This window comes from Mustela putorius, unplaced genomic scaffold (assembly GCF_011764305.1).
Source record: "Mustela putorius furo isolate JIRA1106 unplaced genomic scaffold, ASM1176430v1.1 tig00000585_pilon_pilon_pilon, whole genome shotgun sequence".
NCBI lineage: Eukaryota > Metazoa > Chordata > Mammalia > Carnivora > Mustelidae > Mustela > Mustela putorius.
This window is the reverse complement of record NW_025421424.1, coordinates 8,949,187-8,969,529: the sequence shown is the minus strand read 5'-3', so window position 1 is coordinate 8,969,529 and position 20,343 is coordinate 8,949,187. Positions and strand designations below refer to the sequence as shown.

The 20,343-nt window shown below is 44.2% G+C and overlaps 1 long non-coding RNA gene across 1 annotated transcript; it reads right to left on the bottom strand.

Annotated features, from left to right (window-relative positions):
* Positions 1–2,490: 2,490 nt before the first annotated feature.
* LOC123392535 lies at positions 2,491–16,231 on the bottom strand. The gene is made up of 3 exons (XR_006607289.1): positions 16,099–16,231; positions 3,497–5,973; positions 2,491–2,841 (listed from the first exon to the last, which is right to left on the bottom strand). It is a non-coding gene; the product is annotated as an uncharacterized LOC123392535 (long non-coding RNA).
* Between the last annotated feature and the right edge of the window lie 4,112 nt (positions 16,232–20,343).

The window sequence follows — 20,343 nt, the reverse complement described above, 5'->3', positions numbered from 1 at the left end:
AGCTCTAGACCTCAGTTTTCAATAGCAGCAACTGATTTCAATTTCAGTGATCGAATGATCCTATACAAAGAGTATTGATTCCAGAACTGACGTGAGAGTTACTGATCTACCCAGAAAAGATATTCCAGTGATTTGTCTCTCCCCTTGCCTTTGTCCTATAAACATCTACTTCAACAGCTTGAATAGAAACATGTTGTTTAAGTTTAGACCCCAAACACTGATGATCTAGGGGAAAAACCTGAACCAGCTGGGTAAATTTGGACAGTCTCCTTAACCATTCTGAGCTGCATTTTCTGTATCTGTTAAAATGAGTAATAAATCCTGCCTCTGTAGATTGTTCTGGGAATTAACTGAGATCCTCTCTGCAAAGTGCTTATCCCAATGTCTGACACAAAGGACACACTCAGTAAGTAATAATTCCCTTCCCTCAGTTTTGTCATCTATAAAATGGAGATGCCAAAATTATAAATGTCATTAGAACCAGAAACCCAATTCACTTTGGAAAAGATGACTTAGTTGTTGGATAACACCACAGCATAAAACAATGGACCAGAATCAAGAAAATGAACATTAATAATCCATGCAATTAAAAACAAATAACAGCACAGAGAATATAAGCTTGATAACAATTCCAAAGGAAAAGACCCAAGAGTTTTAATTAGCCAAAAGCTCAATTTGAAACCAGAGCGGGGCACATTTACCATGAGAAGCTTATGCAATCATAGATGACACAATAATAATAATTAACATGTATTGAACACTTACTCTGTCCCAAGTGATCCTCTAAGTATCAAGCTTTACCCATTTAATGCCCTCGACAACCCTATGAACTGCTACTTTTATCACAAGTTCATAGCTGATAAAACTGAAGCAAAGAGAGGTTAAGGAAATTGTCTATGGTCACATTAATTTGCTAATAGCAAAGCTGGGTAGAAATAAAAGAGCTGTGCACAGTTCAGACCACACCTGAAATTGCTGGGTCGATTCTGAGTACCATGTTACATACAGCCACATTGTCCCTATCCTGATGCACCTCAGCCTTCGACTGTTCTATGCCATCAGGTCAGGAGGGGTCGCATAGATTGGAATTAAGACACCCACTGGGACTAGGCTCTAGAGTTCAAGCCATGACACGAATTTACCTACATTGCTAAGATCATCTCACTTCCTATCAGGCAAGGGATTTTGTGCTCAGGGAAGGGCCTTGGGTGCCCTCCTGCCCCTGAACTGTCACATCGCTTCACCCCTCCTCTTCCTCAGCCCTTTCAACTGATCCCCATAATTTAATCCTGTCTGCCACAAAAAAAAAAAAAAAAAAAAAAAATGTTGGCACAGAAGAATGAGGTGAGCAGGATAATTCTTTGAAGTCTCACAGCTTCTAAAAATTCATGCAAATTTTGTACTCTCCTCCATACTATATCTGGGTTTGTTTTAATGTAAAAATAATATTTTAAGTGACTTACCACTGAGTGAAATTGATGCTAGAGTGATGAACCACGGTTTTCCTTCAGCTTTGCAGAACCCCTGATGAATGACTACATGTTCCCAGTTTGAAAAGCTCAGAACTGCAGATGCATATTTCCTAACATGGAAAGCAGTACAGGGCACATCATTAGGCGATAAAAGCAGGTTACCAAACAGAATGCACAGTACGGCTCTACTTCTATATGCCGTCCAGAAGGCTATGTGCACACCAAGATGCTCCCCGAGGTTATCTCTGGGCTATAGGAATGGGGGCAATTTTTGTTTTGCTCTTTTTGCTTCTTATATCATGGAATGTTTCTATGACTAGCATCTGTATTCTTTGCGGAGGTGCAGTACGCGGCTGGTGGTGGTGGGCTTTTCGTGGGTGGGTGGAGGAGGTTAGTTTTGCTTTTAAAGATTTAAGAGTTTGTGGCTGCCTGAATCTTTCAGACACTTGCTCCAGAAGGCTGCACCTCTCTTGAATATCTGGAATGCTCCCATAAACCCCTGTTGCCTCAGAGGTTTGTTGTGGTCAATCGGCTCTGCTCAGTCGCTCGGGGAAAGAAAACCAGCTCCAGGTGGCACCAAGGTCTTGGCTCTCACCTCTGGTCTTAATGCTGCTGTTTCACACACACCATGCATGCCCAGGAGAAAAGCCTCCCACATTGGGGAGGGGGGGAAGGGGGGCTAGGGTGTCCTTCACCCTGCACACTGCCTGCATCTTGTCACAACTCACTGCTCACTTGGAACCTATGGCTTGACTCCCTTCCCTTCTTCCCCAGAGGTTGCCCCAGTACAAACCCGGCTCCCCAATCTTCTCTCTCTACCTGGCTCTAAGGTCACAGTCAGGTCCTCTCCCAACCTCACTAATTCTTTGAAGTCTTTAATCATAAGTCATCATTAATCATAAGTCATTACCTGTTGCACAATTATTATGCAGCAAGCATGTGTTAAATATTTTATATCCATTGTCTTTCAATTCTCATAATAATCCTCTAAGGTAGATTTCATAGTCTCCATCTCACATATGAAGAAACTAAGGCTGAGGGAGATTGAGCGAAACTTAAGATCACAGTTCTGCTTGTAGCTACATAATGAGTCACCCCTAAACTTAGTGTCTTCAAACAGTAATTTTATTCTGGGGTTTGACTGGGCTCCGTTGGGTAATGTTTGCTTGAGGTCACTTGTGAAGCTGCGGTCAGATGATGGTTAGGGATAGACTCCTCTCAAAGACTCCTCCTGACATGTACATGTCCAGTGGTTGATGATAGCTATGGTCTTGCACTTCAATTGGGCTAGCAGCCAAAACACCTGCAAGTGGCCTCTTCTACCTGGTCTCTCCAGTTGGGTCAGTTGGACCCTCTTCAGAGAAGGAGCCTGAATTCCAAAGAGAACAATATGAAAGCACATGGCATTTTTATTTCCTAGCCTCCGAAGCCCCATAGCAACACTTCTGCCATCTTGTATTGGTCATGGCAGTCCCAAAGTTCTGCCCAGGTTCAGAGGGAAAGAATACAGACCCCACCACTCAGTGGGGAGAGTGTCATCTCACTGCAAGAAGATGTGGATGGCACAACACCTTTGGAAACTGTAATCTGCCCCAATCACGAAGCTAGGGAAATGAGGCGGAGCCAGTATTTGAACCGGGGGCAGCCTCACTGCAAATCATGTGCTCTTAAACCACAGCGGTACACTGCCAAGAGAGATTATGAGTCTGGGACACAGAATACAACACACCATGAAGACATTAACCAACAAGCATCTCCAGAAGTGGAAGGCCAAGATGTTGAGATGCCCAGAAATAATGTCGTGTGATTTAACAAATGGTCAAGGCTATTTAGCCGGAAGAGGACGAAAGTTAAAAGTGAAATGACAGTTTTCTCAATTACATTAAAGACAAACATGTACAAGAGGGAAGACAGATTGTTATTGCCTCCTCCAGCGGTGGAAGAGACAGGCAGGTGCAGCTCGTGGCAGCAGAGTGGTGCGGGGCGCACAGCACTGACACTGAATGGGAGCAAAGCAGGTTTACCTCCCTGCTGCACTTCTAGGCAATCGCTTCTCTGCTGTAGGCCTCATTTTCCACATCTGTAAAATGGAGATAATAAAGCCTATACTTCCAGGTTTCTGTAAAAATCACAGATTATATATGTATAGCAACCTGACATATAGTAAGCACTCAATAAATGATAGCTGCTATTATTATTCTTCTTACTAAGTGCTTTGTTGTTGTTCAGTAGAGCTAGTCAGCAATGAGGTAGGCTGCCTTACAAAAGCCTGAGGTCCCCAGAAAGGATTCCTATACCTAGTAAGGAGAAGTATCTGGATGAAATGACAGACTGAAAACCAGGAAGCTCTTGGTCCTTGTCTATCCCTGGGCCATGAGAGATGCAAGCCAACCCAGGGAGACACTGCTGTGCCTTGGATGGACTTTGCCTTGGGGCCTGCTAGAAGCCTGGCAGCTCTGGCTAGGAAAGAAGGAAAGGAAACCAGGAAAGCACGGAGCAGAGGGCAGCACTGGAGCTCTGAGGGAGGCATGGATAGGCAGCAAAGGTCTTTGGGCAAAGATAGTGATTAAAATCATAAAGATGTCATCAGGGTCCTGGAAGCACCCATCTAGGCGGGGCTTTTGGTGGCAGCCTGTAATCCCAAGTAGAAGGACACGGTGAGGCTGAGTTAAGAGCTGGGGCCCCAGACAAGAAGGGTGACTCCAAGAAGCACCAATTACAAATCAGGAAATCAAGACCCAAACCAGATCTTATAGCCTAGCAAACAACACCTAGGGACAGGAGGGAAGGGAGGTAGGGGAGGAGGGGGGAGGGGGCCTTGATCAAAGCAAACAATTTGTATAGTACTCATAATGTGCCAGGCGTAACTTAACATTTTATGACTGTTAACTCATTTAATTACGACAATGATCCTATAAAGTGTGTATTACTGTTATCCCCCCACCCACAGGGGTAGGAACCAAGATAGAGAGAGCCTAAGGTATTTGTTCAAGGCACTCCTACTCTCAGAAGAGGACAAGAGAGGCTCCTAGGGAGATACACTTCACCAGTATCAAACAGCTCATACAGAAGAACTGAGGCAGGGCTTCGACCCAGGTCTGTTGGCTCTTGTATTTATACCAAGTCTGCTTTAACAGGCACCAAGAACTTAGGACCCACCGAAGATGTTAGCTACCAGCTTGGAGCCGTAGGACACAGTGATCCCATTTGCTACAGCCAGAGGCCAGGAGCCTAAGGTGTCCTGGCCTGCCTTGGGTTTAGTGGGCCCTGGGGATGGAATTGGTCAAATCTCAGGGTCATGGCTGGGTCTCCAAGCTTGAACAGGGACATAAGTCCCCAGAGCAGGACAACACTTCCCTACCCGCAGCCTGCTACTTCTCCCCCCACCTCACCCCAAATGCAGCCTGGCCTGGGCTTGGTGTCACAGTGATAAGTTCCAGTTTCTGATGGTAAAACTCCCGGGTCTCATCCCTGTCTGCCTGGTAAGCTGCAAGACCTTTCCCTCTCTCACCAGGGAAAACCTCCAAGAAAAGGAAAAAGACAGGGTTTCCAGAACATTAAACTCCTATTGCCACTAGGCCTGCCAATCTTCCCGCTAATCCCTTGGAGCCAATGCATCTGGGAGGGAGCAGGCCTCCACACGGCCTGCACAAGACAATCCTTGTCTTTCCAGCAGGAAGGGCCTTGGAAGGTCAACTCATCCCTTCTCCTGCCCTGGCTCAGACTCGCTTCATGCGGAGAAAAAAAGCCGGCTGAGCCAGAAGGACAGGTCTCCCTCCACCTTTTATGACAAAAATATCAACTAGCATTTATTCAAGAGCCAACAAATATTTAGTGAGCATTTTTCATGTGCCAGACACTGGGTTGGTTAAAAAGGCCTCCAGCCCTCTGTCTCCAAAGTTTAGAATTTGGGGCTTAAGGAACAAGGACCATGGAAGGCAGTGGGTCTCAGATTTGAGGATAGAAATGCTGACAGTTTCTCTCCCTCAGCCCTACTCCACTGTGTCCATGAGCGAGCACCCCACAAAGCACATGCTTTCCCTGCCTTCTTTTCTGGCTTGACTGAACCAGACTGCTCCAACACAAAGGTTCCATGGAGTTTGGCCACCAGTGGGACGTAGTAAAAAGATCACTGAACTAAGCGTGCAGTCAGAAGCCTGGGTCATGGGATGAGGCTGGGCCAGTCACACAATCTCAGTGATTCTCAGTTGGATTGGCTGTAAAATGGGGTTAAAGTTACCACCTCCACCATAAACTGTTCATAACATTCCTACCTCATCACATATGCTCAGCTCACCATGCTGACAGAGATAACAGTACATTTTAGAGAAAAGGTACAGAACGCAGTGACCCTACGGTGTGGGGAAATGGGCCTTTTTATGCACTGCACTGCTGGTAGAAGTAGAAGTTGGGGGGGACAGGAGGAGAAATTGGCGGTAAGTTTCAAAGAAAACTTGCTGTCCTCGACTTTTTTCTCAACACCTTCTTTCCAGGAATTTACCTGAAGGGGTATGAAAAGAGACATGTTAGAACAATGGTCATCACAACATCATTTATATTTATTCCAAAAACTATGTATAATAGAGATTTACATTTTAAGGATCATAAAAAATACACAGCCAAATATCCAACCCTATCAGATTCATGCTGTATACCTGGAACTGTTACAACACTGTGTCAACAATACTAAAAAAAAAAAAAAGTTTGTTGAAATAAATATACATAGTATTCTTAACTGCCCCCCCAAGAAAAATAGAATATTCACAACATCTTCAGAGCCTCCTGCATGCCATAACCAATCCTACTCCAGTAAACCACTACCCCAAATTTTGTACTAACCATTCCTTTCCTCTCCTCCATCATTTTATCACACATCTATGCATCTCTTTTTTTTTTAATTAACATACAATGTATTATTTGCCCCAGGGGTACACGTCCATGAATCATCAGGCTTACACATTCCCCAGCCCTCACCATAGCACATCCTCTATGTATCTCTTTAAAAAAGGAAAGGTGCCTGGGTGGGTCAGCCAGTTAAACACCTGCCTTCGGCTCAGGTCATAATCCCAGGGTCCTGGGATTGAGCTCTGCATCAGGTTCCCTGCTTAGTGGGGAGCCTGCTTCTCCCTCTCTTTCTGTCCCTCCCCCTACTCATGCTCTCTATCTCCCTCTCTCTCAAATAAATAAAATCTTTTTCAAAAAATTGAAGTTTCATTTTTTCTATTTTCAATCTCTATCCACATATGGTTAATTTTTGTTCATCTTTCCAAGATTTTAGTTCTTACTTGATTTTTTGCCTCACAAGTTAGATAACTATTATTATTACATATAATCAATATATATTTATATATTTACCGTTTTTGTATTTCAAACCTGCAACGATCATTTTCTTCTTCTTGGCATATATTTGTATAAATTCCTTCAGTAAGTGTGTCTTGACAGCTAATTATATCACTTTCGTTTTTAAAACATTTTTAAACTGCCTTTATTTTGCCTTCATGTTTAAGAGGTCATTTTAGAGAACGCCTGGGTGGCTCAGTTAGTTGGATGACTGCCTTTGGCTCGGGTCATGATCCTGGAGCCCCAGATGGAGTCCCGCATCAGGCTCCCAGCTCCATGGGGAGTCTGCTTGCTCTCTGACTTTCTCCTCACTCATGCTCTCTTTCACTGTCTCTCTCTCAAAAAAATAAATAAAATCTTAAAAAAAAAAAAAAGGTCATTTTAGTGGTGGTAGAATTCTAGCACATTTCTACTTAGCACTTCAACGTTATCATTCCATAGTCTTCTGGCTTCTGTAGATACTGTTGAAAAATAAGCTGTGGGTCAAGTGCTCATTACTTTGTAGGTAATCTATCTTTCTATTTTTAGGATCCTCTATTTGTCTTCACTGTTCTGTTTTTCTACAAAACGAGAGCTTCTTTTCCTTCATCCTGTTTTGGATTCACTGGGCTTGTTGAAACTGAGGACTGGTATTTCTCATCAGGACTGGAAATTTGTCAGTCATTATCTTTTTTAATACTTCCACTTTCTCTGCCATCTTTTGGGAGTTCAATTATAAGTATGTTGTATTTCCTCTGTCCTTTATATCTCCTAGCTCTTTCATCTCTTTGTCTTTCTCTTGTATTCTAGGCCATGCTTCAGAGAAACTTCCAGATCACTAATTCTTTCTTTTGCTGTGTCTAATTTGTTATCACATCCATTAGTTGGTCATTTTAATGATTACTATTTTTATTTTCTACAAGTTGTATTTGGTTCTCTTTTACATCTGATTAGGGTATTCTAATAGCTTTCTGTTCCCTCATACTTCCAATACTCTTTTATTTCATAAAGAAATTAAACATATGTATTTCATATTGTATATTGAATAAGTGCAGGTCATTATAACCTTCAAGGAATCTGTAGATTTATACTGAGTCTCGTTCAGGATAGTTTTTTTCCTCATGTGTCTGTTGAATGTTGATTGTGAAGTCCATGTCCCTTGGAACTTTTTCTGTAGAATTCTCTGAGGCCAAGCTTTAACATATGTTATTTCCAAGTCCTGGATATCTCACCAATCCAGGACACTTCAAGTTTTCAGGATGGGGTTTTGGATGAATTCAGGTTTCTCCCAGAAAACACTTATCTTTATGTTTTTTTCTTCTTTCCCATTAGAGTCAAGGATGACAAACAATTTCTTCATCAACTATCTTTTTCTGTAGACTGTGTTTTTTCTAGTTCAGCAACTGGGAGTTTCACCTATCTGGATTCCCAACTTTGTGTAAGAATCCAGCCTGCTTAGGCTCTGTGCTCTAACTGCCATCTGTCATGTATATGGCCCACATTACCTATTAAACCCCAAATAAGCTCCAAGACAAAGACTAATTCTAGATCCACAGGTTTTGGGGTTTTGGTTTTTTTGTGGGCTTGGTTTTTTTGGGTTTTGGTGGTTTTTTGGTTTGGGTTTTTTGGTTTTTATCTCTAAGAAATTCCCTTTATTTTGTGCCAACTCAGTTGTGCCCTCATACATTTTTAAAGGGGGAGGAAATATATATATATTCCATCACTTGGGGCATATTGTCCCTGGAGGAGTTTCATGGAACATCTAGTCCATTATATTTGATGAAAAGATAAGTATATTTATTGGCAAGGGAAAATGTCAACATAGGAGTGAATGTGAAAAATTAAGTTATATAACAGTGTTCTCTCTGGATCATGGATTGTTGGGTGATGCTTGTTTTGTCCTTTGTGCATTTTCCACATTGTTTTAAAATTTTTGCAATAGGAATTTATTATTTTAACAAAAACAGTTGTCTCCATTCTATTCATGCTATCATGCAGATATGGAAAACATTTGTGGCTTCTTTATTTTTTTGTAACATGCTTAATTGTGCTTCTGGATATTCTGAGTGGGAAGGAATAGGAACCCAGTGCATCAGACCCCGTATATGGTCTCCCTAGATTTGCTTGGCTCTACCTGCCTCTCCCAACAAGCCATATGCTCAGTGGATTGTCCCAGCCACTGCTCCCTCTACCTCATCTCCTAACACTGCTAGTTACCTCAGCTTTCTCCAAAGTAAGGGCTTCAGCGGATGCTCCAGTTGCCTACCATGGCAGGAATTACAGCAGCTTTGGTGTTCAGATCTGATTCCATAAGAGTGATGAAGATTCTGGTTCCTCTTCCCACTTCCAGACTCTGATAAAGGATCTATTTTACTATTGCTTTGTAACAAATTACTTCAAAACTAGGGGCTCAAAGTAACAAATATATATTATCTCACAGTTTCTGTGGGTCAACAATCTAAAGTGGCTTAATTGGGAGGTCTGGCCAATGGTCTCTCATGAAATGACAGTCAAGATGCTGACAGGAACTGCAGTCACTGAACGCTTGACTACACTTCAGTTTCAAGTTGTAAACTGGAGATCCACTTCCAAGATGGCTCACTTTCATGACTATTGGCAGGAGTCTTTAGATCCTCACTGTGTAGGCCTCTCCATAGGCTACTTGAGTATCCTCACAACATGGAAGTTGGCTTCTCTCAGAGCAAGTAACTTAAGAGCAAGGAGGAAGATACAATGTCTTTTATGACCTACTCTCTGAAAAATCATGCATTGTTATTTTCACTTTTTTTCATTTGTTAGAAATAAGACACCAAGATCAGCCCTCACTTACATGGAAAGGAATTAGGCTCTACTTCCTGAGTAGAGTATGAAAGCATCTGTAGACATATTTTTAAACTACCACAAAGAGCCACATCATGGGCATGGAATCTCCTCCTTCTTCAAAATCTCAGAGGGACCAGAGAGCACAATCTCATAGCACAGTAGAGGCAAATGTTGACCATTAAAAGATAGGGAAGAGTTAAAAACAGTAAATAAATTCAAACCATCCACTGACTACTCTGAGGTGTAGTGAGGTGTGGCGGTTGCCACACAAAGGGCCCATCTGGAAGAGGGCCCTTTTGTCTAAACAGTCTAAACAGTCAACGGGATTTTCTTGTGAAGCTGTGGCTAGCTCAGTAATGCCTTCTCTCCTTCCCCACCTCACTTTCCTTTTTCCCCTTATTCTTGCTGCACTAGGGCTGCACTATTCAGTAAAGCTTTAGCGTATAAACTTTGCTCAAGTTCTATATTCTAGAAACTTAGGTTAAAACAAGGAGCTAATCTTGGAAATTATTGGTACTGACATAAACATCTTTTTGGATGGCTCCGTCTCTTCAGAGCAACTGGTTCAGGCTTCCAGATTTTCTCCTCCAACACACCACCACCACCCTTACTCTTCCTTAATGGTAGCTAGATAGATGGTGGAGTTGACTTGGTCTTGTAAAGGGAGAGGAGATCTAACCTCTGGTCAAAGCTGACCTCTGCATTGGGTTGGTCATCTGGTCTGGTTCCTCCATTTGCTCACAACTAACCCTGACTGACTTGTCATCCAAGATGGCACAATAACACACACAACTAAAGAATGTCAAAACTGGAATGTCCGGACAGTGTCCAATATTTTGGCCCGTGAGAGTAGAAAATGAAAATAATGGATTCTGACTCTGCTATCCAACCTCCACTTTTCTCTTCTTCCTTCACATCCCCTCAGCTTCTCAAGAGACTTCCTCACACTGTGGTCTAAATTACCTCTACCCTATTGTTTATAAGGAAATTCTATGATCATATTACTGGAAGCATAATGAATTTAAAAATTTATTTTCCTTGTATATGAAACCTTACTTTCAAGACTGTTGGCTCCTAATGGACTCAAAGACAGGAAGTTGCCTCTAAGATTTAAAGCTAAGAAATGACCTCTTTGTTCTAGGTGGTTCCTTCCCTTCCTGGAGCACTAAATCTCACTGCTTTCATGGGTGGAGAGCTTCAGAAAAACAAAACTTTCAGGATATGGATATACATTCGAAATAAATTGTAAACATGCTATCTATCCCCTTGACGCAATTATTTCCTTAAAAAGAACCATCACTGTCCTGGACTCATTACTGAGCCCACCTCCCAGCTTGCCTATTAAGGATCCTCCTATTTTTTCCTCCAGATCCCAGTCCCCAGTACTCAATCTCTCCTTTGTACAGACAGCTCAGTTTGGCTCCATTTTCCTGGATTAGCAGTCCTACCAGGGTAGGAGCTCCTTTACTTACCCTCCTGACCCAAAGTAACGAAGAGCTCTCTCCGGCCCCATTCTCTAACCTCCCAGTTAAGAAAGAGAAGTAAAAACACAGGGATGTGTTAACACGTGAAAAGAAAAGATGCCCATGAGGTCGCTTTGCAAACTGTAAAGCTCTGTGCAATTATCAAGTATTATCTCACGAAAGAATCCTTCCCAAACAGCTTAGAAATGTACTTCTCTTAATGTTGCCTTTATAGAAGACTGCCTTTTGAATGATAACCCTTGTCCCCAGGGGTCAGGAAGGAGAAAGTCAGTATCAGGAGGGAGGTTTCTTTAAGTCTCTGAAGAAAAAAGGATGGAATAAGAGAGAGCCTGTGGGAAGCCATCTGCAGATCCATCTTGTCTGCTTGGAAAGTCACAGGCTTCAGGCGTCTGCTGGCGGGGTGGTATAGAGAACCCAGGTCAGGGAAGGTATTCAGGGACATCGAATCATGATATTGAGATGGTGATAAATGAAAAGCCCAAACCTTCAGGCAAGCCACTTCTGTGGCCATGGACAGAGATCCACACAGACTGCTGTCCAAATTCACTCTGCTGGGGAGAAGGAGCTGATTTATGTCTCCAGCAGGTATGCCAGAGAAAATTCAAATTGATCAAAAATTAAATATTCATAGGACATTATTCATTAAGATTCATCTCACCGAGTGGATGAAATGAGGCAAGGGAAGAAATTAGCTTGCTTGAGAGTGTCAAAGTGATTATGTGATTAAATTGCAATTTATAATTTCTCCTTCAAAAAAAAGCATTACTTCTTGATTTGTGTTTTCTCCTCCTAACTGTGCCCCCTTGTTGTCTAGGCCTGAGCCAAGGGCATTCAGGGTTAATCAGAGATGGGAAAGCTCCAAACACAGTGCCTGATCTCTCTGCCTCCATTCTTTCCCCCACCACCACTGACTCTAAGAGAGGCCTGTCCACCTGGCCTTGGGGTTTTCCCCCTCTTAATGCTGAGAATAGGGCCTCCAGAAGCCAAGTGGCAACCTCCAGAGAATACCAAACAACCCCACCACCACCCCAAAGAAACACAACTGGATGGTTCCAGCCTCAGGCCACTGCCTCACCTTCCTGGATGAGGGGAAAAAACACAGGTAGGCCAACTTCCCTGTAGATGAGCAGTCATCTACAGGGCATACCTGGATGGTCTCTTGGAAAGTCCCCTTCCGGCCACCTTCCATATTCTTCCAGAGAAAGGAGGTGTCCTCCTCATACTCCCGTTTCCCCCTCCTAAACTTCATGTCCTGCTATACAGAGCCTCTCTGAAGCCAAGTCAGAGTCAGGTAATGATTCATGAAGTTTGTCCACTGAGACTCCATCACTAAAGTTCAACAAGCTAGTAGCCCGGCTCCTGCCAACGAAAGTCCCCTGGGAAAGTAAACATCAGAATTCAAGAACCCAATGGGTTCAAGGGCGAGAGAGTAGAGGTACCATTGGGGAGCCTACCTCCTTCAGCAGGTGGCTCCTCCCTACCCTATTATCCCTTCAGGTGCCTCCCAAATTAGGCTCAGCCTGAATTCTGTGAAGAACCAGGGGCATTCCAGAGCCCGGCCACACAAAGGCCAAGGCGGGCTTCAGTCCCACAGCGGTGCTCTCTGGAGCCCTGAGGGTCCCCAGGATGCCGCCTGCCCTGCAGAGAGGAGGGGCGGGGACAGCAAGAAGCCACATGCTCCGATGGCGTGCTCTGATGACGTGTCCAGATGGCATGCTCTGATAGCGTGCTTTGATGGCGTGCTCTGATAACGTGCCCCTACGGTGTGCTCCGAAGGCGTGCTCCAGAGACATGCTCCGAAGGCATGCTCTGCGTGGAGCCGCTCTACAGATGGCAATTCTGTGGGTGCCTTTATTTCAAAAAAAGACTTTGTTGCTAAAAATAACTTTAAAACCACTGACCTTTCATCAGCCCCTTCTAGCCCAGAAGCTTCTGATTTCTGACTTCAGTGGTCTAGAAACAAGATGTGCTCTGAGCTAGACAAAGGCTCTGTTTTCTCCCCTTGCCTCTCACTGTAAGGAGAAATGCAGTCTGTCTGTCTTCCTCGCATCCTAGGTCTAGCTAAGATGATGTATCTGGGCATGGAGGCAGATGGATAACTGTATTTATCTTGCTCTGTTTCTCTGTCTACACTTCCATCTTGGCCTCTCTCTGTCTCTCTAACTCTCTGGGTTTCTCTCTCTCTTGCTGCTGCCCAATAAAGATTTAGAGGCTGGCTCCGGCAGCTGAGAAGGGCAGTATTAATTCCAAGCTTGTTTCCAAACACCACGGAGTCCTGCCCGGGTTAATTAGTTGTGCAGGCTTTTCTTCAAGTGAGCGAGCCCGAGGGGTTTTTTACGGCTCTGTCACTGCGGTTATTTGTTCGTTTCTGTTTTATTTGGAAATACATTTATCTGACAATAAATAACATCCACTATGACTAGAGCTGATAAAGGCAGCAAGCAACCCCTCTAGGGGTGTGGGGGTGTCAGTCAGAGGCTTCAAGACCCTGTCCCCTTACCCAGAGAGGCACTGTCAGGCCCTGGGAGAGGCAGGAAGGCTGTGGGAGAGGCCAGTGAGAGGAGGCCAGATGAGACAGGAGCAAGGGGCATGGACACGGCTAACAGGGAGGGAAGGCAACACCCATGGCGATCAGAGAACCCACAGCAAGGAAGCAGGAGCTTGAAGGTCTCTGGTGAAGAGCACTGAGGATCAGCCAGCCCTCAGCAAGACAGAATGGACACAGGAGATTTGGGTCCAGGTCCCCATTCCAGCACATAAAAGCCTCCCACCTCTGTGCCTCAGTTTCCTTACCCATTAAATGAGAGTGACAGTAATACCTTTCTACTCAGAGTGGTTCCAAGCCTCCAGGAGACAGCAGAAGCAAATGTACTACTACACAGGTAATAGAGTCTCATTTTCTAAGTGGAAAGAAGCGCTCAGGTTGACTATTCTGGATATGTGGCCAAGACCCCAGGCCTCCCCGGGAAGAAATTAATCTAAAGGTATGAGAGGAGGGCTTTGATGAAGAGTTTCACCTTCTGACCAAAGGCTCCGTGCTGATGCCTTCAACAGGACCACAGAGCTTGGCCTGCCTACAAGTCAGTCATGACCTCCCCATGGCTGGTTCAGCTCTTGCACTGGCCCCAGCTGGACGGATGCTGTTAGTCCAAACAAACTTATTCTGGGAAGTACTTCACACTGATCTGCAAGTACTCCCTTAGGACTTTGGGGGTGAGGAAGGTGGAGGGGGCCACAGCACCACGGTATTAAACCAAGCAGGCAAAACAGAATATCGATAGAGGGTGGCACTTGGGATTTAGATTGCTTGTTGGCATCACTTTCGGGCTAGAAATCTTAGCGGAGCTATAAACATGTTTCTTCCTGTTGAGTTTTCGCATCTGTAAAGTGGGCATAAAAATAGTACTGAGCTCCTTGGCTTGGAGTGCAAGGACCAAATGAGATGAAGTTTGTGATGAACCTGGGACAGGAGATGATCCCTGGCAAGAGTGCAGCGAATACCATACTACCCCTGGAACACACAAAAACTGGTCATGACATGAATTAAACCCCACTCACTCACATCCATGTAAATGGGCTACCCACCAAGAGCCTGAGAGCTGAGGGAGGACACAGTAGAAGACAATTTCAGTCTAATGGGATTTTAAAAAGGAATCCCTCCTGGAAGAAGAACAGCTTCAACACAGTTTAGAGGAGAAGAGACAAGATATTCTGGTATACTGCTGGGCAAATTCTCGCATATTTTCTCACCATGGGCTTCAAGCCCAGGCCTGAAGATCAGGCACCCCCGAAGAGCTACCAGAGAGCCACCAGCAGATGGCGCCAACCACCTCCACACGGGGTTGATGGAGGTACAAATCCTCAAATCAACCCGTGGCTAAGTCTTCGTCCCCTTTTGGAGAAGAGGTGGGGTACCTTCCTGCCCTGATGTAAAGGGAAAGAGGATGCATAAACCCCCCAATGCCTCCCAGGCACAGAGCACAAAGATCCTGGAAGCCTAGGGCAGCAGCTGGATGCCCTTTGGTTTCCATACCCCCATGGTAGAAAAGAAAAGCAGAGCTTTGACATCTGTACCTGAGGTCTAGGATCATACTTGTAAAGACTAGGACCCTCTGCAGGCCTGGAGATTATAAAAGCAGGAGGTCCAGAGCCATAGCCCACCCAGCGGGGCTTAAGGAGACTTAGTACAACCTAACTGGGAAGATGGATAGGGGCAGCTCTCCCAGCCCCGGTCTGTCTGACCTTTGAAGACCACGGTTACTCCAGCAGACCCTGTGGCTCCACGTGGAGATGCACAGAAGTCAATTCAAGGACAGGGGCCAAAGCTTTGCCCAGGTTACTGCCGAATTCAGAGTCGGATGCCTAAGCCAGAGAATGGAGTCCCTGGAAGCCTATACCAGTGGTGAGACCAAAGGGAGGTACAGCTAGGGGGTGTAGAGTCAGGGGGAAGATTGGTCCTCAGTGATGGAGGGAGCTAGGTGAACTCTCCAGCATCTGACAGAACCAGAAAGAATCAGGAAGAGGTAAAGGATATGAGACGCGTCCCTGGCCCTGTAAGTCCTATAAAGAGGCCTCTTACTCCCCATCCCTCCTCTCAGCCTCCACCTGAGATGCTAAGCCTACCAAGAAGAGGTAGAGGAAGTGCCTTCAAGCCAGCCCCCACGTCCCCATGTCACCACGGCCCCACGGCTCCCGTCCCCTGTACTGTCCCACACGGCCTGGGCCCTGCACGAGCAAATACTGGAGGGGAAGAAGGAAGACAATCTCCGAAGCAAGTCTGCAGTGGAAGTTTTAAAACTGTAAAAGCTTGAGTCTTAATTACCGGAACGAGACTGTTGTAGTAACAGAAAAGTGGCTGGAAAGTTATGGAAGCAGACCAAGACGTCGTTAAGGGAGCTGCTCCCCAGCAGGAAAGAGCGATCTGGCACAGTATAGCCAGGGCCAGTTACTGGAAGAAATAAAACTGCTGTGTGTTTATACTCCAAAGGGGGGAGACTCACCAGTAAACTGGGCTGGTTGACAGGCACACAAAAGTGACCAGACCGTGGAGACCTGTGTCCCTCTAGTTAGGGCTCCCAGATGAAGGCTAGTGCCCTGCCCAGAACTAGTCTTTCTCTTTCCCTCACCTCCCAGGTAGAGGCCTTAAGGGAAGAGGGGGAAGCCTGTCCTCGGGCTTTTAACGAGGCACTTAGAAAGAGGAACATGATGGTTTCCTCTTACAGGAATCCCCAGTGAAACACACCACTCGAGGGCGAGGGTGGCTGGAAGAGATGGTGCAATGCACTTACTTCTGGTGCATTCCAGGAAGCATTACCCCACCTCATGCTATCATCATCCAGCGATCCCCGCAGCCATGGAGGTCTTTGAGTTTCCAGGCTGAAAGGGGGAGGAGAGGAACAAGGGAGTCCCTGGACACCGAGGCAAATCCAGAGAGTCTGGAAACTGCCATAGGGGCTTGATTCCCTAGTGGAAAGTGAGAAAAAAATAAGTTTATAAAGAGCGGGGTTCAGGGGAGAAGAGGACCCCTGGGTGGCTCAGTCGGTCAAGCATCTGCCTTTGCCTCAGGTCATGATCCCAGGGTTCTGGGAATGAGCCCCACATTGGGCTCCTTGTCTCCTTGTTCAGCGGGGATCCTGCTTCTCCCCTGCCTACTCCTCCCTCTGTTGTGCTTGGGCTCGCTCTCTCTCTCTCTATCAAATAAATAAAATCTTAAAAAAGTATAGGGTGGGAACGGGCCCATGGAACAGGATTTTCCCCCAGTTACCATCTGGGGGAAAGGGAGAAACCTTACTGAGTTCCCATACTGTATCAGGCACTGTGTTCACCCTCGTCTTATTTAAACTTCCCACAACCCCACAAGGAAGTCCTTTTCCCCATCTTTCAGATGAGGCAACTGAGTCAGAGTGCTTGCCTATGAGCACACATTGCTGGGGTTTGATCCTCAGATCTGTGTATATGGCGTGCATGGATATTTACTGCTGCCCAGGGTGTCGGTTCTGGTGGCCTCCGGCAATTAGTGCCTTCCGGACCCGTGAGATTTTGAGTCATGGTTATGCTCTTCTCAAGAGTGGCCCCAGCCTGCCTGCCTCTCTGCCTACTTGTGATCTCTTTCTGTCTAATTAATTAATTAATTAATTTTTTTAAACAAACAAACAAACAAAACAAAAAAGAGTGGCCCCAGACAATGGTTGAGCAAGATGGGAGTACAAAGTCCCTACCCTTTCCTACTAATACGTAACTGCTCCAGTGGGGGCTTTTGCCCCAGAGCACCCCCTGGGACTGGTAGAGGCCTCATCCATCTATATCTGGGCTGAGACCTCCTCCTAGTTAGCCCTGCTTCCTGCCTTTTCCTCTCACAGATGTTAGTCCCCTTTCATACTCCCAATTTCATTCAGCATCCGGTTCCCCGAAAACCCACTTAGGGTGCTCAGTAATCTGACTCAAGAGGTCCCGCTCATCCTGACCCTTAATCCTCACTCTCACCCACCCCTGAGGCAACACTGCTGCCCAGAGAGTAATTTCCTATCGGCAGTTGTGGCAGCTGTGTCTTTACCCCTTCTGGATGAAAGCTACTAAAAGCTCAAGGGTTAGAGGAATTCCCGAACAGTTAGTTATCCTTGACTAGTAGGCGCTCGATGCTCAACATCAATGGCTAACATTCAACCATACTCTGAAATCTAATGTCCAAGTAAAGGGTCGCCCTCACTGTCACAGGTCAATTCCATGTCAATTCCACCCCTTAAACAGCCACAAAGGGAAATTGAGATGCAGAGTTCTAATATATGTTGTCCTTAATGATAATACTTGATGATTCATGTGTTTTAAAAGTAGATGAATACAAGCAAAGAAAGAAAAAATATATAAATTGTAATTCATCAAAATTAAAAATTTTGAACCATATCCTCAGCAAAATATTAGCAAATCAAATCCAACAATGTATAAAAAATTTATATACCATGACCAAGTGGGATTTATCCCAAGTATACAAGCTTGGTTCAACATTTAAAAATCAATTAATGTAACCCATTACATCAACAGGCTAAAAATGAAAATTCCCATGATCATATATCAATAGATACAGAAAAAGCATTTGACAACATCCAACACGAATTCCTAATGAAAATTCTTAGTAAGCTAGGAATAGAGGGGAACTCCCTGAACTTGATAAAGAATATCTACAAAAACCTACAGCTATTATCATATACTTACTTAATGGTGAAAAACCAACCTTCCCCACTAAATTAAAAGACAGTCCACAAAAGGGGATATTCACAAATCAAATATCTGATAAGAGACTAATATCCAGAAAAATAAAGAACTCCTACAATTCAACAATAAAAAACAATAACCCAATTAAAAATGGACAAGGAACCTTAATAGACATTTCTCCAAAGAAAATATGTAGTTAATATATACATGAAAAGATGTTCAACGTCATTAGTCATTAAGAAATTGCAAATTGGGGTGCCTGGGTGGCTTATTCAGTTAAGCATCTGCCTTCAGCTCAGGTCATGATTTCAGAGTCCTAGGATCAAGCCCTGCATCGGGCTCCCTGCAGAGAGGAGTGGCTTCTCCCTCTCCCTCTGCCTGCTGCTCCCCCTGCTTGTAATTTCAAATCAAAACCAAAATGACATACTACTTCACACCTACTAGGATGATCATACTTAAAAAAAGAACAAGAACAGGGGCACCTGGGTGGCTCAGTTGGTTAAGTGACTGCCTTCAGCTTGGGTCATGATCCTGGAGTCCCAGGATCCAGTCCCACATCAGTCTCCCTGCAGGGCAGGAAGTCTGCTTCTCCCTCTGACCCTCCCCCTTCTCATGCTCTCTCATTCTATCTCTCTCAAATAAATGAATAAAAATCTTTAAAAAAAAAAAAAAAAGAACAATAACAAGTAGGAGAGGATGCGGAGAAATTGGAGCTCTCATGCGTTGTTGCTAAGAGTGTACAATACTGCAGCTGCCTTGGAAACCCCCCGCCCCCAGCAGTTCTTCAGAAAGCTTAAACATAGAGTTACCATACGATTCAGCAATTCCATCCCTAGGTTATATATCCAAGAGACCTGAAAACCTATGTCCATACAAAACCTCATACGCAAATGTTCATACCAGCATTATTCATAAGAGCCAAAAAATGGAAAGAGTCCAAAGGTCCATCAGTTGATGAATAGACAAACCAAAGATAACATATCCCTACAATGGAGTATTATGCAGCATAAAATAGATTGGATTAGTAATGTAAGCTACCACCTGGATGAACCTTGAAGATATTATGCTAAGTGAACAAGTCATACACAGAAGGCCACGTATTATATGATTGGATTTATGTGAAATGTCCAGAATAGCCAAATCCACAGAGACAGAGGTCTGGGAGACAGGGTCTGGAAGGAGGGAGGAATGGGGAATGACTGCTTCATGGGTACGGGGTTTTTCGAGGAGGTGATGAAAATGTTCCAGAATTAGATACTGGTGATGGTTGCATAACTTTGTGAAGATAATGGAACCACTGAAATGTGCACTTTTAAAGAGTAGTCAAGCTATATACCAATTTAAAAAAAAAAAAAAAAAACCTCTAAAACTTCTAAAAGAAAACATAGAAGACTTTTGTGAACTTGGGTTAAGCAAATGTTTCTGAGACCTGGCACTGAATCACAATCCAGACAAGAAAACAAGTTGATACACTGAACTTTGTCAAAATTAGCATTTTCACTCTGAGAGACATTGCTACGAGAATAAAATAACACGCCGTACCCTTGGAGAGACTCTTCGTAAAACATGTATCTGATAAAAAGACTTGTGCCCAGAATACATAACAGACTCTAGAAACTCAACATTGCAGACAACTGATTCTTTAAATGGACTAATGATTTGAGCAGACACTTCAACAAAGAAAGCAGACAGAAAATAAATAGTACGGGAGAAGATCTCAAAATCATTAGTCATTAGAGAAATGTAAATTTAAAACCACAGTAAGGTACCACTACATGTCTCTTGGAATTTCTAAAATTCAAAAGATGGCCACACAATTGTTGATAAGGGTGTAGAACAACTAAAACTTGCATGGTTCAACCATTTAGGAAAACTGGCAGGTTTGTTTTTTTTTTTTTAAGTAAACATATTCCTACCCTCTAACACTATATTTACCCAAAAGAAAAGACAGAACAAGTCCGTAAAAGACCCACATAAGAATGCTTATAGCCATTTAACTTGTAATAGTCCAAAACTGGAAGTAACCCACACTCCCA